Source organism: Sciurus vulgaris (genome assembly GCF_902686455.1).
Source record: "Sciurus vulgaris genome assembly, chromosome: 12".
In the NCBI taxonomy this organism is placed as follows: Eukaryota; Metazoa; Chordata; class Mammalia; order Rodentia; family Sciuridae; genus Sciurus; species Sciurus vulgaris.
In genome coordinates, this window is record NC_136473.1 from 69,937,288 (window position 1) to 69,952,882 (window position 15,595).

Sequence of the window (15,595 nt, forward strand, 5' to 3'; positions counted from 1 at the left end):
GTTTAATAACCAGCTCTCATGGTATGCTAATCCAGTCCCACTCACTCCTGCAAAATGGTAGTAGTCCCTTCACTTCTTAAAGTTCCAACTCCAGAAGCTAAAAAATGTCAACCTGAAAATAGAATAGTAATCACTAGACACTGGGAAGGAAATGGGTAGAAAAAGAGTGGTTGGATTTGATCAGTGAACATTGTATGCATGAATAGAAATATCACACTAAACCCCACTAGTGTGTGTAATTAAAGTGTTAGTTAAAAATTAAAAATTTAAAACAATTTAAAAGGTATCTCACTTCCCAACATCATAAAATTCAGCAGGAGTTTTGGAAGTGATGAACCATATTCAAATGATAGCACCATCCATAAAGAGAAATTTTCTGGGAAAAGACAAGAGTGCACCTCTGCTGTCTTAACACAGAAGTTAATCAGCTCTCTTACTGTCTGTAGTTCACAGATAAGACCTTACTCATCTGACGTCATGTCCGTTTACTCTGTTCATGACAACATGCTAATTTGGACCTAGTGACAAGTACAGGAATAGACAAGGACTCAAAAAAAAAAAATTAGTAAAAGAATCCTTGAGGCTCATTGACTTAATACTTCTGTAAAATTTCAAGGTACATGGTTTGTAACATACTAAAAAAACTCAAGAGAAAAAGACAAAAGAGAGGCACAGCATTTGGCAGACCCCTTTGTATATACCAAACTTGGGAATAATATTCTAACCCTTTTATCAGATGTTCTCAAAGACTGCCAGTTTTGAATGGAGTTCACACAAAGAGCTGGTTTCTCAGTTTATATAGGAGACTTAACTCTGAATGCAAAAAGAGAAAAGAATACATTATCTTTATACTATAAAAATACCCCCTTCCTAAAACTATCAACTAATGCTACAAAGATTAAACCTACACATATAAGAATCTATGTATATAGATATACACATATGAACAATAAATAATTTTTCATTAAACCACTCATTGACCTGTGGTCTTCCATAATCAAAACAGTGCCTGATTCTTAAGGATTCCTTACTCACGTGATGAGGATTCAAAATCTTTCTAATATTTATACTAAATCAAGCTAGATTTGATATATCCCTTAATGTAACTATCAGTTAAACATCAGTTGATATTTTACAAGTTCTATTTCAAAAAAGTTACTTAAGAAAATTGATTCAGTTGCCTGATAACCAGACTTCATTTTCTCAGAATAAATCAATGTAGAATGGATCTCTTGCTGTTAGAAGGAAATATGTAACAAGGTTGATTTCCAATTTTGTGTTTTTTTTTCTGAACATCTAAAATTTATTGAGCACTATTTTATGTAGAATAATACTTATTTGTTAGAAATGATAACTGCAAGTTCTTACAACTTTTGAGCCTTTTTTTAAGTTCATCTCATCTGATGCTCATTCTTAGTTCACATACTAGAAAGCCCAAATTAAACTATTGAAGTAATTTGCTCACCCCCAAATTGCATCATGATTAAATGTTAAGATTATAATCAGATCATCTGACTCAAGATTTGGTTCTCTGGCTACCTATTTATCTTTACATTTTACTCACATTTGTTTTTCTCTCTTAGTGGACCCCAGAAAATCAGAACACCTTAAGCAGAAGTTTAAAAGCAATTTTTTTAAAGGAAAGTTACCTTCCATCTCTCTGTCAAACCTTCTCCACTATTAACAAAACATGACAGACAAGATGCTACACAAATGCTGTTGCATCTGAAGACTTTTTTCTTCTTTATTCTCAAAGACAATTGGAAAAGAAAGCAATGCCTGCTGTAATCAAAAGCATACCACCATATAAACAGCAATCCTTCCACTTATCACAGCATGGTCAACTTTAAAATTTTGTGTTTAAACATCCAAAATGACTGCAATATTCCAAAAATGAGCTGGGTGAGAAGTTGCAAATTTCATATGCTTCTGGATATCAAGGTTTGTCTTCATGTGAGAATCTGACTACCTGTTTCAAAGAAAGCAATTTTAAAGACTTTCCTTACCTTACCCTCCAACCAGATATGACCATTTCCTTAACTTTAAAAATGTGCTAAATGTTCTTAGCACATAGTTTGCATTTACTCAATATTATTCTTTTATTGCTGGTCTTTTTATTTTTTTCATAATTATCTTGAGCTGTAGTTTTTAATACCGTCTTGTTTCCCTCTATAAGACTCATAAGTACTTGAAACCTGACATGAGATATTCAAGTTTCCTCAGCAATTAATATGTGTCAATCTGATGGATTATTTAATATTTGTGACTAAAACTTCTCCCCGAAGATGAACATTTGTCTTATCCCAGTTGTTATCTTTGATCTCATTTTTTCAGTCCTCTGAAAGTCATGGTTAGTGGAATCCTGAGATGACAATGTCTCACCTGCATGCATCTCCTGAGTGACTTCTAACCTCCACATCATTGTCTTTCAGATCTGGTGATACCACGATTCTCATTTGCAAAGACCCAGACTCCTCCACTGTATGAGCCCCCCATTCATACATTTCTTTTTTTTTTTTTTTTTTGAGCTTTTATATTTGCGTTTATTCTTCATTTAACTTTTAAAACACTACTATAATTGAATATTAAAACAAAAACAATAGCAAGTAGTGAGCATATTATGATTATAGTCCTTCACTCATTCACTACTGCATATAAAATGCCTGCAGTGAGTGTTATTCACTGGCCCCATTAAGAGGTTTGACACTGAACACCACCTCTGGGATGATGTTCATCATCCTCATATGCTTCTCCATTATAATGGCACCGTCTTTCCTGATTTGGATCAAAGTCCACCAGTTCTACCTGATCCATTTCATCAGTTTCTTCTACTTTCTTCCTCTCAGGTAGGAGATTTTCCAGCAAAGAGAGTTTGTCAGGAGAGAGAAAGCCATTTTCAGGAAAGTTTACCTTAAACTCAATGATTAGGCGACCCTTTTCATATGGTCTACGATAAATTGGCATACCTTCGTTTAACACACACTTTACATCTCCATACTTGATAATCTGACCTGGATGAGAGGTGATGACTATGGTTCGATTATCAAGAGTGGATATTGGTTTCTGGAATCCACATAATGCTTCCACCAGCTGTATGTCCACACACATGAAAAGGTCTTCTCCTCGTCGAGTAAAAACAGCGTGGTCCTTCTGATCTAACACAATGATAATATCTCCCGGTTCCAGTCCTGGTTCTTGGTCTTCTTCACCATGGAATGTTATCTTCTGTCCATCTTTCATGCCGTTGTCAATACGAACTTCTAGAATCTTCTTCTCTCGAACTATTTTCCTTCCATTGCAGCTTTTACATCTATCTTTAGGACTGATAGGTTCCCCATGGCCCTGGCACTCCATGCACAGACTGAATTTGCTGAACTATTCCAGGTCCTATCCGATGAATCTTTATTTGCATTCCACACCTCGGCAGTTGGGGCAGCACTCTACTGCTCCTTTCTTACCACCTCGGCCTTCACATTTGTCACAAATCACGTTCTTTTGCAGAGCCAGTTTTCTGTTGCACCATTATATAAATCTTCTAATGTCACTGAGAGCTGATGCACAACATTTTTACCTCTCCTTTCTCTCTGCATTCTTCCTCCTCCTCCAAAAAACATATCAAAGATGTCCATGGGAGAGCCAAAACCACCACCTGCTCCACCCTCCTTAATTGCCTGTTCTCCTCCTTTGTCATATAACTCCCTTTTCTTGGCATCAGAGAGAACTTCATAAGCTTGTGAAATCTGTTTAAACTTTTCTCCTTCATTTGGATTCTTATCAGGGTGGTACTTCAAGGCCAGTTTCCTGTAAGCCTTTTTCAATTCTTCCTGGGTGGCATTGGGTTTGACCCCCAAAACATCATAATAAGCGGTTTCTTTCACCATTTTCTACAGCCGGTGAGTGGGCTGAGGCCGAGTGGGGGAGTGGGAAGGAGCGCATAACTTTGTCCCATTCATACATTTCTTCTCAATCACCACAATCCTGATATCTAATGTTGAGGCTCAGAATAAAATACCCAAATACAGCATCTTAGGATACTGAATACTTAGAACTAAAGAAAATTAAGAAAACCACAAAAGCAGGAAGATCACTCTCTGACCTTCTCTCCCTCCCTGAAACAGACCATGTAAGAATTCCTACATCATAGAAAATTTCCAACTACTTTATAGTTACTCCATGTTAAACATTAATTTAGTTTCAGCATTTCTCTTTGTTTTGTTCCCCAAATTCATTTTTTTGTCTATTTTGTAAGATATTTTATACAGGTATTTCCAAAGAAATTGTCTTTCATTTACATATCAATATGGGCTCTGTCCAGATGGCTCTGCTCTTGGCAATTTAATAGTGTCATTTGAAATAATAAGAACCTCTAGTCTCTTTTTCGTCCGAAGTTCCAGTTATCTGGTTGAACTTATATTACCTTTTTTAAAAAGACAACCCATTTGTTTTGCAAAACTGATGAATGAATCCTTCACTAGGTAGACTCTAGTCTTTTCATATCTTATTGAGATCAATTCATTTATACATTCTGCATGTTGAAATGCAAAAAATAAAAACAATCTGATTTCTACTTTTTAAAATAGCCTTATATAAATGCATTTGTAATATCTTTCCTTCTTGCAAGGGATTTTAAATGTCTTAGGAATAGAAATGGAAAATTGGAATTAAGGAGTATTAGGGAAACAAGAAGCCAACACAATAAGTGAACTTCGTTTTAATTTTCCTGGAACTCAGAGCTAAAAGGGTTACCTACTATGGTATACAACTTAAAAAGTCAGCATACAAATTTTTCAAGATACGAACACAGTGATTGGTCCAAAACTCCTAACCATTTTCCAAGTATCTTAAGGTAATGCCTTGCCATGGCTTTAGCTCAACAGTTACTTATAAAGAACTGTTAAGCATTTAATGTGTTCAAGGATTTACACTAGACAGTCTATTGAATATCAAGATGTAAAAGAATCTCCAATTCCTACTTAGAGAATATGCTTAATCCAGCTGGGCAGACAAGACATGCACTTATAAGGATAACTGACAATATAAGTCTATATATTACAGATGTGAGATGAATTGTGCAGACATCAGAGTTGGAGGAATTGGGAGGAAGGACAGACATCTGTGCCAGATTTGAGACAATTAGAAAACAAGCAATTCTGGAGAAATTAAGCCTGGGATGTGGGTCAATAGGGAAGAACGTGTGGGGGACTCCTAAGGGCAAAGATGAAGTCAGAATCCAAGGTATCAGGGCAAACTGGATGACATGACAAGTTTTAGTATCCAGGAAAGATAACAAAAACTTAGCTTTCATCCAAGCCAGGCAGAAAGACTCAGTGGAAGCCAAATCCAAAAATATATGGACTACTCAGGTACCAGTCTTCAATTCAGCTATATAGAAATAAAGAAAGAGTGAATTTCTTCCAGAAAGACTTTCTGGGTGTTTTTTAAATAGATTTCCTGGAGTGAGTGGGTAAGACGGAGTAGGATGGGCTGCTTCCCACATGGGCCAGTGCTTCGCAAGGGGCGCCACCAGCTCAAAACACCAGTTCAAGGGCTAACTCTGGGAATTAGCAGTTCCACAGTGTTAAAAAAAATAGCAAATAGAATAATAACAAAGGCTCCAGATGCCACTGCAAGTGAGGGCTTATCAAAGAATTGAACATGTTTATCTCAAAGGTAAGGATAACATGCTAATTGTCTTGAGATTTTTTCAGGGCTGCCATGTACATATGTAAAAGTAAATTATTTTATTGCACATTTGTGGTTTTTCAAGTATCAAATATGTAAGAATTAACTTGAATTTTTCTCAGTTGAATTAAATTTGCTTAAAAACAAATGAGTTTTTCATCCCAAGAACTGGAATTTGGGTACTCATCTGTCAGGAAGGTTGTGGATGATAATCTGGCATTGACCTGGTACCCTACGCAGAAGCTCGATCTTCAGATAATCTACAGCTCTATCTTCTAGGGAGCCTCATAGATCCAACACTACCTCTCTTGCAACCATCTTGATACCTCTTGAAGGCACCAATTTCTCTTGATAGATCAGATAGTATTTCATGCATTGATCCATAAGAGAATGTGCTCTATGGGCTTCCGAGCAGGATACTTCTGGATTGATATCCTCCCAATCTCAGAAAACCAGAGGTAAACAAGGTGAGGTAACTTGCACAAAATCACAAAGTCTCATGGTTAGTTAATGGCAGAGCTGTGATTCCATATATCCCAAAGCCTCATAAGTTCTCTTTCCATTCTCTGCTGTGAGACAGGCATATGGTAAATTAAGAGCAAGAGCAGGTTCTCACTACCCAGAGTGATAATCTGGACAGGGCATAAAATCTTCCCCTTTTTGAAAGTAGGCCACTGCCTCAGAGCACGCTCAGACATCTGCTTTCCCACTTGGCAGAGAGGAAACAGTCATTGCCAAAACTGAATACATAGACCCTATGTAATACAAAAGACATTCCACTGGGGAAAATAAGAAAACACTAGGACCTTTCTAATAAGTTCAATGTAATCTATATATTGGTATAATGTATATGTTTCTACATGTACCTGTAATACCAAAAGACTTCAGTTTCTTTCCATTTGGTTGCAAAAAAAAAAAAAAAAAAAAAAAAAAAAAAAAAAAAAAAAAAACTGTACCACTTGGCCACTGGCTATAAAAGAAGTTAAGAAGTTGAAAAATGAAGATTTCACCTTCTCATGGCCTGTGTTGTTGGGTGAACCGAGAAAGAAATTGAAAATGGTAATTACGATAGCTAATCTCAAGTGTTTATCAGTCCTAAGAAAGAAAGATATGAGGAAGATTAGTATCTGAAGAGAACTGACAGAAAAATTCACAAGGGCAAAACAGGATTTGCCTCTGGGTGGCAAAGAAGACAATGCTGAGTTTGGGGGCTTTCAATTCATAGGGACCCTTACCTTCAACTTTGGAACAATTTCTACAGGAAATTATAGAAGAAAGATGATTAGTTTCATCAGAGTGGAAAGCTTTATTGAGTATATATGGCAAAGGGAAGTGTTTAGGTTAAGGAGTCACAGATACATGCAGAAACATGTGGGATAGGAGGGCAGGAGAACTTGATGACACCTGAGAGAAAATATAACCACATCTAAAACTGGAAGAGCCTGGAAAAGTAAGAAGGTGGGGACAGAAAGCAAATGGTACTTGAGATGAGATATAGAGGTAAAACAGCACTGGATAAAAAGAGAGGGACTCAGTTGAATGGAGAGGGCAGCCTTGAGTGGACAAGGAACTGTGAAGACACAGCATGGGAAAGGTCAGCCACATCAGCATCGCCAGGATGATGCAAGAACGAGGTACTTGATCCCAGAATCCAATTCATAGATGTTTGGGGAATATGTGGCCAGGACATGACCAGTTGACAGCCAGATAGGGCAGAGAGTGATATGGATCAATTGTGTCTTCTAAAAAGAGATTTTATCCAAAGATGGAGAATCTTATTAAACTTATAAAAGACCAATAATGGAATTCAGCAAAATTTTTAGTACTAGTAAATGTTAAATATTTGTACGACAACCTATAGCATAGTTCATTTATTTCTGCATTATAGTTTCAATCCTCTAAATGCTATTTATACAAATATAAAATCAATTCTCATTCATTCAGTTATTAAATATATTTGAGTATCCTCTACCTTTAAGTCCTACAGCAGAATAAGAGGAAGGAGTACTGAAGGGATCTTTCAGAGACCTGTGTTTTAGAACTGACTTACTTTTAACTAGTTATATGGTTTGTGCATCTTTCAATTTCTTTGGTTTTCAGTTTATCTTTACCATCAATTGAGCCAATTTAGTTAAATGAATTCTCTCTAAGGCCCTTTTATCATACATTTTCATCTTGTATTTTTTTATATGCTCACTGCTTCATTTGGGGGGGGTCACTCTACTGCTCTTTTAAATCATCATTAGCAAGTAAACAATAAAAACGAAACCTGTGGGAAGAAAATGGCAAATTTCATTTTTATCTATCAACTCTAGAAGATAATTGTTTTGCATTAAATCATCTCAAAAATCTTTGGAGTTCCTATGAAACATAGATTTATCTATAGGTTTCATTTAAGTATTCCACATGGATTCTAAATAACATACCATTTACTTCATTTACCATTCCACCATGGTTTCTACACTGGGACAATGGTGGATATTTAAGAAATCTTGTGGACTAGTCAGAGTTTTCTATATCTGTTGTTTAAATTAGTAAAACATTCTTTCCAATATGAATTTGATTGTGAAGTATACAAAATGGTTTCAATTATAATTCCATGTTCACATGTTCATAACTTGACAAAAAAATGCCTTTGGGGCTGAGACTTTCCATTCCATGTTCTATCTCCACCCAAATATAGCTATTTTTCCTCCTCTGGAAAATTTGAGGAAATCCCTATGATCACTTATGAATGTGGAAAAAATGCACTCTTTCAAATGTTTAATTAAATAAAAGAATCAACAAATACAAAAATATTTAATATAAGCCTCCCATACATATTTATAAAACCCAAAATATAAATATAGTAGGCCTCAGAAAAGAGATCAAGTTTTTACCCACTTAGGGACAATTCTAACTTTGAATGCTGACTAATTTGAAACTTAAAACTATATTATGCAAACACAATAGTAATTTTCATATTAAAATTGATACATTCAGCTTTGAATGTATCTCTAAATGATAGCTTTATTTGTTTTGCCTACTTGGAAGTTTGCATAGATGGACTCATAAATCACATAGTCTTGTAAAAACTTCTTTTTAAATATGGTCATGATTTTGAGATTCATTCAGACTGATTCATGTTATGATTTGGATCTAAAAATACTTCCCCAAGAAGATAATGTTTTGAATGTATGATCCCCAATGCAGAAATGTTCAGAGGTAGGATTTGTATGGAATGATGAGAGAAGTAACCTCATCAGTGGATTAATCCACTTGATGAACTCAAAATTTAAATATACTACTGGGTAGTAACTGTAGGCAGGTGGGGCATGCTAGAGGAAATAGGTTCCTGGAGAGGTACCCTTGTGGATTTATTTTGTTCCTGGCTCCTCTCTCTTTCTGCTTCCCAGCTGCCATAAGCTAAGAATTTTTCCTCTCCTATACTTTTCCACCATGATGTTCAATCTCACCTCATGCCCAAAGCAATGGAGTTGGCCAACCATGAACAACTTCTGAAACCAAGGGCCCAAAATAAACTTTTCCTCCTCTAAGTTGTTCTGGGATTTTGCTTGCAGAGACAATTCATTAAGTTTTATTACATTTATTTGTACTAACATACTTCTTAAAACGGATGCACTGAAATGTATGTACCTATTCACCTGTTAATGGATAATTGCATTGTTCCCCATTTTTTGCTATTAGGAAAACACTGTTATTCACGATTATACATGTCCCTGGCACATGTGCAAGACTATTTCTATGATACATACCTAGGAGTGGAATGAATTGGTCATAATATGTGGAGACGTACAACTGCAGATTTACGGTCCTGCCATCAGTGTACAGGAGTTTCCCACAGCTTTGCCAATGCTTTGCCAGTTGCTCAAAGTTTAACCAATGCTTAGCTTCATCCCATCTAATTGTGCTTTATTTGTTTGTTTGTTTGTGGTACTGGGGCTTGAACCCAGAGGCTTGTGCATACCACGCAAACACTCTACCACTGAGCTACATAGCCCTAATGGTATTTTCAATTTACCTTCTCTTTTTTTTTTTTTTTTCTCTCCTTTAAACATTTGTGCCCATAAGTCTTTTTTATTTTTAGTTTTTATTTGTTCTAATTAGTTGTACATGAAGTAGAATGTGTTTATACATTTTACCTTTTCTTGAATACACATTTGCTTGGTATCTTTTCAGATTTTTCTGTAGTCAATTATGTTTCTTCTTTCTGTCCACTGGCAAATTATGATTATTTTGTGTACTTTCTTTATTTGATGAATTTGTAGCAATTCTTATGTATTCATCATACTCATTTTTGTCAGTTTTATGTGTTGCCAGTATCTTCTACCAGGTTACAATTTTTTTTACTTTCTTTATGACAACTTTTGATAAGCAAAATTTTTAAAGTTAATTCAGCCAAACATATCCATCTTTTGTTTTACAGTTTGTGTTTTTCTTTCCTGTTTAAAATAACTGTTCCTCTGACCAATTTTTAGCCTGTGTCTTCTTCTATCTTTTAACATTTTTTTTCTTTTTTCATTCAAGTCCTTGATCCATTTCAGAATGGTTTTCTGTACAGAATGAATTAGGGATCCATGTCCATGCTTATGTTTGTTCCATAGAGAACATCAATTGCCCTAGAAATATATTCTAAGCATTTTTTCTGCATGTATCCCTGAAGGATACACCTACAACTTCACTTCTCACCCAAGTCATATCCCACTAAAAAGAACTAAGTCATAATCCCAGCTAACTCTAAGGGAAGTTCAGTCTTTATCCTGGGCAGCTACATTTCCAGCATCTAACAAAGTACAGTATAATCTAATTATAAAAAGAAAGAGAGAAAGTATAGTAAGGGAAATCCAGCAGACTCTGCTGTATCTCCTTTTCCTATTGTCCAGAAATATTTCTTAATCAAAATGTGTGTTGAATTTTCTTAATCCTTTCTTGTGCATACATTGAAAGGAAAATATGGCTTTTCTTTTTAAATTCATTAGGGAGATAATTTAAACTAACATATTTGTGAGCCATAATAGTATTTCTGGGAATAAAAAACAAATTTGATCATGATTTTTTTTTTCACTTTTATGCATTGTCAGATTTGGATTGCCAATATTTTGTTTGATATGTTTGCATCAATATTCATAAGTTACATCGGCCTGTAATTTTCTCACACCATCCTTGTTTAGATTTTATATCAAGGTTATATAAGCCACATTTAGTAAAGTGACCTTTATTTCTTTTTGTTTGGTTCTCTGAAGGGGTCTGTATAAGTTTGAAATTCTCTCTTGTCTCTCAAACGTACGGCAGAACTTGTTGGTAAAAACATTTTGGGTCTGGTGTTTCCTTTGTAGGAAGTTCTTCTAAGTAACAATCCAGTTTCTTTAATGTTTAAAACTAATTTACTTTTTTAAAGAACTTTTCCATTTCACTTAAAAGTGCCCACTTATTGAAATATCTTGTTTTTCCATATTGGTGGATTGGCAAAACATGAGATAAGAATGGAAAAAAAGACATAGAAATTTAACTCCTAAGAAAGAGTAAAATTAACAGGATATGATCTGGAAACTGTATTGTCAAGATAGGCAAATGACACTTGTTAGAAGATGAGATAGCTAGCAGAAGTGAACTAGGTGTGATACTGAACACAGAGAAAACATTCTAGGGGCACTGAAAATGTGAACGTAGGCAGTAATTAAATTAGAAACCTTCGGAATATAAATTCTTAGAGGTGGCAATGCTCTGAGTGAAGTTCAAATCTTAGACCCGAAGTCCAACTCTAACACAAAGGGCTTAGGAACAGAAGAGGTTGGGACAGTGACACTGAGGGACCAGTTGACATCTGAGGCATTGATGTAGATAATGGAGTCACCCAGGGTACTATACAGAGGAAACCTATCATCCAGGCATGCTCTCAACATTGTGTTATGTGCCAGTCGCAGTTCCAGATGTTCAAAATGAGCCAACACAGGGAGAATCCCTGCTGTGATGGAGCATCAATCCAGCCAGGAAAACCGAATTTAATTAACCACATGATTAATTCTAATTTAAACTGAAACATGAGTATAGGAAGATGTGAACAAAATTTCTGAGGGCAGAAACCTGATCTATGCTTGTGAGTAGCAGAGAGTTTCTCTGTAGAAGTGATATTTAAGTTAGGAGACAAAGGATGAGTTCACCAAAAATAGAAAGGAAAGCATTCCAAAAATAGAGAACAGCATGTGCAAAGACCCTTTGTTGCAGACTCTTGAAATAAACCCATTGAGATACTACAGCAATATGTCCTTGTTTGGAAAACATGAGGTAGAAAGAAGTGAAGAGATTAAAGACGTTTTTCTGCTATAAAATCAACAGTACTTGGTGACATGCTAGATGGGAGAAGTAAAATTTTGTCTGTAGCAGTTAGGTATAGTGATAACCAATCACTGAATTTGAGAACACTGGGAAAGGTTTTTGGAAGAGAGGATAAAGAACAGAGATCATGATTTCGGTCTTGACCAGGTCATAATTGAGACTGCTTTGCCAACTCTAATAGGAGATTTCTAGTGGGTGGCATATGTCTGAAGATCAAGTGTGAAAATTATCATTAATGATATTAAGTTATAGACAGAACATCACATTAATCATTGACAGGTAACCAGTTTTAGGGACAAGAGGAATATCAACTCAACTTGTATATTTAGGAAGTTTTTAAATTATACAGGAATGGATTGTGGTCTCAGATTGAGCTGGTGATCAAAAGAGCTTTACCTTTATCTGTAATGCTTCAAATTAGCAAACATATAGTATATCCATATGTTATGTGTGTAATTAAAAACTTTTTAAATTTGGGACTAGAGAGATCTTTAGACTAAATACAATAGTCGAGCACATAGAAAAACAAGAGTACATAATGAAGGAAAAAAGAACATTGACTAAAATCTTTAGGAAATATAAGCAGGTATCATATAAGAATGTTATAAACTAAACATGAAGGAAACAAAGCATGGAATGAGTTTAAGACAGATTAAAGTTAACAAGGGAAACTTCATTTAAACTTAAAACTTCCTACATTATCCTATAGGTGACCATGGGGTTGTGACAAAAGACCCTTATTTGACCCAGAAGTAAATATTTTTATTTCGTCAGAGTAATGTAAGTTCTCTTTATTGGTTTTCAATTTCTATGCTCAAGTACAAAGTATAAAATGTGTAGATGTACCATGTAATATTAATATTAACACTTTCTTGATTTTGAAGTTGCATGGCTATCTGACAAGATAGGATAAAGAACAAGAAAAAGCAAGGAAAATATATGGGAGCTAGTATGTTATGTTAAGAAGAAAATTAATTGAACTAATAATCAACAATTTATAGGTATTATTTTCCAAATCGTAAAGGCAATCATAGAATAACTCAAAAGGATAATAATTTAGAAATTTATGAGAGAAAGGAAAAGAAGTATAAACTATTTAAATATTATTTTTCATATTGGGGAATCAGAAATAGATAAAGGAATATTATCTAGAGCTATGGAAATTACTAGCAGAAGAAACAAAAGTAGAAGTAATTTTAAACATTGTCTCTGAATTGAAACTGGGGATGAGCAGAATGTAGTAAAATTCTATACTTTTTTTTGTTACAGGGAGCATGCACTATTATGTTCAGAATTTTTAAAAGAATAGACCACTTCAGTTACAGGGGTGAAGAGAGGCTATAGAATCTCTCAAGTTCAGCCCAACAAGAGGTTCTATGAGCTCAAAAAATGACCTAGCTGATGCTGAACTTAGATTGGATGGTACTCATCAGCCAGGGTTTCACATCCTCCTACAGCTCAATTTCTCTGACAGCTTCAACCCAGCTGCATAGCCACCTAACAAGTAACACAGAGATAAAAAGGACCAGAAGGCCAATTTAAAACAGAAAGTGACTTTACACTATAATAAATATACCAGAGGTTGAACCCAAGGGCATTTAACAACCAAGCTGCATCCCCAGACCTTCTCTTTTATATATTTTTATTAGAGACAGGGTCTTGCTGAGTTGCTCAGGACCTAACTAAGTTGCTGAGGCTAGGTTTGAACTCAATATCCTCCTGCCGCAGCCTCCCGAGCCACTGGATTACAGGCATGCACCACCACGCCCAGAGTGCACACCTTTCCTACACGTAATAGTAATAAGACTAATAGTATTAAAATAGCTACTTTTTTTTTTTATCCTAGGTGAGGCATTTCTGCTAAATGCTCTGTCTAAATCATCATCACAACAATCCTATGAAGCAGGTATTATTTCCATTTTATAAGTGAAGAAAATGAGATCTTAAGGGTCATACCACTAGCAAGGATCACAGATAAGATTCAGGTCTGAGTCTGACTCTCACTCTGGTGTCCTACCCACAGCAGACAACTGCACAGTCTACCTCCAATTCTGAAGGATGAGGGCATAGAAAACTCAAAGTCATTGTTCAGAAATTAGGGCATTTTCACCTGGTTCCCAAATCTAACCTGAACTATGGTGAGGTTCTATAAAATCTTTAATTAGCCACTTAGTGTGAGTAGTTTTCATCACAGAAATGCATTTGACTTCAAGTTGCGCTCCTGGATGCCACGGAAGGCTTCATATGCATATAGAGTATGTGCAAAATAGTTCTGCCCTAAAATTTGAAATAATCAGAATTCCAAAAACACCTGACTGTGGGGATTTTGGAAACCTGAACGTAGAACTTATTTTAATCTTTTAAAAATATTTCAAAGTCACTGGATGAAACTTTGGAAGACAGATATCTATAGGTTAAGAAAATAGAAAGTTCTGACCAATATCTGTATTCACCTATGTGATAAACTAGGAATATACTTTTTAAAATAGAAAAAAAATTTTTTCAGCAAATGTTTGATTGTCATTTATCTCTTCCTCATAAAAAGTTTATGAATGTGGGTGTAAAAGACTTTTTTTAATATTCTGGTAGTTTGGACTGCAATTAAATGGGGAAGTCTGTGTAAATACATTTGCCTCCTACTTGTGAACTTTTGAAAAGTGAGAATTTGTCTTTTCACAAAGTTTAAATGAGACAGAACAAGTGATTATGACTTTCTTCTGGGATGGAAGTGCTGCTCAAGCCAGGAAGTGTTTATGTTTTGAATTAACCAATAAAACAAAAAAATGCTAAAAATAAATGCTGAGCTACAACACATTAAAACAATTATACAAGTGTTATTCCTAGTAAACAAAAGACTTAGATGATATTAATGCCTTTCTACATTTCCCCCACCTCCCAAAAAAACACTAACACTGGAAAAGTAAACAGTATAATTTTGTGGCTTTACTGATGCTTCCATGTAAATTGCTTGGTGCTCTGAAGCTGTTCCTCTGTATTTACCACATTGATTTGTCACATGCTGATGATGTTGGCTTTACTACTGGGCTTCTGTGAACTTAAATGAACTGTTTCTTTTCTAAATTTTTCATTATGAAAAAAATTAGGTGGACACCAAATAGGGAGAACAGCAAAATAAACCACCCTAGATCCTTTAACCAGATCCAGTGATGTCAGCATTTGCCACACTTTCTCTATTTATCTCTCCCCATCCCTGTCCCTGTCACTCATTCACTCCAGTCTTTCTTGCTTTTTCTGTTCATGCCATTTTAAGGTCAATTAAGGATGGATTGTATAGAGGAAAATGAGGGGTAGGGAGTGGGTGGGAATAAGGAAAAATAATAGAATGAGACAAGCATCATTATCCTGTGTACATGTATGTTTATGCAAATGGCGTAACTCTACTCTGGGTACAACCAGAGAAATGAAAGTTGTACCCCATTTGTATACAATGAACCAAAATTTTTAAAATAAATATGATGACCCTTCATCCCAAAATGCTTCAACCTTAATTTCTAAAATAATAAACAATTTTTTAACTTGACAACATCATGAAAACACTTAAAAAATAACAATAATA

The 15,595-nt window shown here is 35.2% G+C and overlaps 1 long non-coding RNA gene and 1 pseudogene across 2 annotated transcripts in view; one reads left to right on the forward strand and one right to left on the reverse strand.

Annotated features, from left to right (window-relative positions):
• LOC306641860 overlaps nucleotides 1-15,595 on the forward strand; it is a 479,070-nt gene that overhangs the window by 28,953 nt on the left and 434,522 nt on the right. The gene's annotated exons all lie outside the window — the stretch shown is intronic.
• LOC306641664 (dnaJ homolog subfamily A member 1-like) lies at nucleotides 2,522-3,938 on the reverse strand (annotated as a pseudogene). The gene has a single exon. The product of its transcript is annotated as a dnaJ homolog subfamily A member 1-like (transcript).